This window comes from Lynx canadensis, chromosome B1 (assembly GCF_007474595.2).
Source record: "Lynx canadensis isolate LIC74 chromosome B1, mLynCan4.pri.v2, whole genome shotgun sequence".
NCBI lineage: Eukaryota > Metazoa > Chordata > Mammalia > Carnivora > Felidae > Lynx > Lynx canadensis.
The window spans coordinates 60,904,438-60,907,651 of record NC_044306.2 but is presented as its reverse complement, the minus strand read 5'-3'; positions in this window follow the sequence as shown (position 1 = coordinate 60,907,651).

The window sequence follows — 3,214 nt, the reverse complement described above, 5'->3', positions numbered from 1 at the left end:
TTGCAGATTTTTTTTCTTTCAGCACTTTGAATGTATTATGCCACTCACTTCTGGCCTGCCAAGTTTCTGCTGAAAAATTCACAGATAGCCTTATGGGCTTTCCCTTGTGTGTAGCTGTCTTCTTTTGATGCTTTTAAAATTCTCTCTTTGTCACTACTTTTTAATTACTATATGTAGATGTGGACTTCCTTGGGTTGATTTTGTTGGGGAATCTCTGTGCTTGCTGAATCTGGATATCTGTTTCCTTCCCCAAATTCATGAAGTTTTTACTTATTACTTCTTCAAGTAAAATTTCTGCCCCCTTTTCTCTCTTCTTCTGGAATCCCTATAATGCAAATGTTGTCATGCTTGATGGAATCATCGAGTTTTCTGAGTCTATTCTCATTTTGCATATTTTTTTCTTTCAACTTCTCAACTTGATTACTTTCCATTACTCTGTCCTGAACGTTGCTAATTCATTCCTCTGTTTCCTCTAGCCAGCTATTTATGCTATTTCATATATTTTTAATTTTACTCATTGTGTTCTTTTCTGATTGTTTCTTTTTTATGTTTTCTATCTCTTTGTTAAGGGTCTTACTGAGGTCCTCCACTCTTCTTATGTCCATTGAGTATCTTTCTGATGATTACTTAAATTCTCTATCATGCATATTACTTATATCCATTTCACTTAGGTGTCTTTCTGTGGTTTTGTTCTGTTCTTTCATTTAAGCAGATTCCTCTGTCTCCTCATTTTGTCTGTTTCTGTACATTAGGAAAGTCAGCTATGGGGAATCTGGGTGGCTCAGTTGGTTGAGCATCCAACTGTTTTTGTTGTTGTTGTTGTTAATTTTTTTAATCTTTATATTTGAGAGAGAGAGAGAGAGAGAGTGGGGGAGGGGCAAAGGGGGAGGGGCAAAGAGAGAGGGAGACAGAGAATCTGTGGCAGGCTCCAGGCTCTGAGCTGTCAGCACAGAGCCCGACACGGGGCTTGAACTTACAAACTACGAGATCATGACCTGAGCTGAAGTCGGACACTTAACTGACTGAGCCACCCAGGCACTCTGAGCGTCCAACTCTTGATTTTAGCTAAGGCCATGATCCCAAGGTTGTGGGATCAAGCCCTGCATTGGGCTCTGTGCTGAGTGTGGAGCCTGCTTAATATTCTCTCTCTCTCTCTCTCTCTCTCTCTCTCTCCCCCCCTTTCCAGTCTCTCTCTCTCTCTCTCAAATTATCAAAAGGAAGGAAGGAAGGAAGGAAGGAAGGAAGGAAGGAAGGAAAAGAAAGAAAGGAAGAAAGAAAGAAAGAAAGAAAGAATTCAGCTACATCTGTTCTTGAAAGTAATGGGCTCATAAAGAAGTTCCTGTACTGCCCTGCAGTGTAGTATCTCCTGTTCACCTGAACCTCACCCTTCAGGGGTGTCTTCTATGTGTGTTGTGTGTGCATTGCTGTTGAGAGTCCTGGCCACTCTTCCCATAAGTCATCTGCAGAGGCTCTCTTTGCCATTGTGGGCAGTGTTTTATCCTCAGCTAGGGTGTGTGCACAGTCTGCTTACAAAATATGACCTGTCCATGCCTCTGCTAGAACCAGGGCTGCATGGATGGGGTGTGCAATTTTAACAAGGTGTACCTCAGGATTCTACAGGACCCATGACCACTGCTGCTAGGACCAAGGACCCACAAAAATGCATGAGTTGGAAAGATCTGTGCTGGTATTCTGGGGGAGAGGAATAGATGCACCTGGACTGAGGCAAATGTTATTGGGAAAGGGTAGATCTGCCAAAGTGCAATGAGGCACACTTGGTGTAGCAAGTTAGGTAGTGAATGTGGGCAACACCCTGGATCCTGCAGGTGGCTGTGTGTTTATGCTGACAGACAGGGAGGGAGATAGCATCTGCCAGCTCCTTTGTTCCTAGGGAGGTCCCTTCAATAACTGTGTCCCTGGGACATGCTCTGTGGTGCATAAATAAATCTCCCTCCCATGTTCACCTGCATTTTCCAAACTGTTGCTATACATCCTTGAGCTATTTATCATGCTGTTATTTTAAGGATGGGGACTTAGCTTCGTCTTGCTCTCTGGGCTATCCCAGAGCTGAACCCTCTGTTTTTTTTTAAGTTCCAGGCTTTAAGTCTTGCTGGTTGTAAGCACTCACAAAATTCGGTCCCTATAGTTTTCAAAACCAAATGTTATAGGGACTCATCTTCCGCATGTGGACTCCCTGGTGTGATAGTCTGTCTCTTGCCCTTATCTTCACTTGCAGCTCCCTCCCTCTCCACCCTGCAGAATACCATAGTTTTACTCCCCACTGTGTCTCCATCCTTCCTACCCTCTTCAACGTGACCTCTTCTCTATATTTAGTTGTGGAATTTGTTCTGCCAGGCTTGAGTCATTTTTTGGGGTTATTTACACTGATGTGAGTATTATCTAGTTGTGTCCATATGAAGAGGTGAGCTTAGGGTCCTCTTACTCTGCCATCTTGGCCACCCTCCACTCTACTGTAATTTGTATCTTTGTTTTTCTATGTGCAATGTGTCTTTTTTCTATGGTGGCCTTCAAAATTTTCTCTACTTTTGATTTTCAGCAGTTTGAATATAATGTGTTTAGAGCTGTGTTCTTGTTGCATTTACCATTTTTGTAGTACTCTCGAGTTTTGAGAGTTTGATGTCTTTCATCATTTTTTAAAAAAATTCTTGGCCATTATCTATTCAATTTTTTTTTCTCTGTCACCTTTACTCTCCTCCTCTGGATCTCCAATTGCATATATATTAGATCATTGGCTATTTTCCCACAGTTCTTGCATGTGTTTTAAACTTTTGTTTGCTTTGTTTTCTTACGTTTTTTAGTCTTGATAAATTGTATTAAAATCTCCAAATCCATTTATTTTTTATCTGTCTTAAGTCTATTTATGATCTCATAAAAAGAATGATTTATTTCTGATACTTTATTAAATTTTAGTATTTCATTTGACATTTTAGCATAATTCATCATTTCCATCTCTCCTGAAACTATTTATTCATGTTGTTTATATTAACCTATTAATCACCATTATTTTAAAGACCTTTTCTAATAATCTCTGCACCTGGGTCATTTCTGTTTCTTATTATGTTTATTATTTTGGTTCGCAACATTTTTTTAACCCGGATTTTTTGTGTGTATTTAATTTTTTATTAAATCTTCAATATCACTTGTAGTAGAGACTTAAGTAAATTATATATGCCTGAAAATGGCACACTTCTTT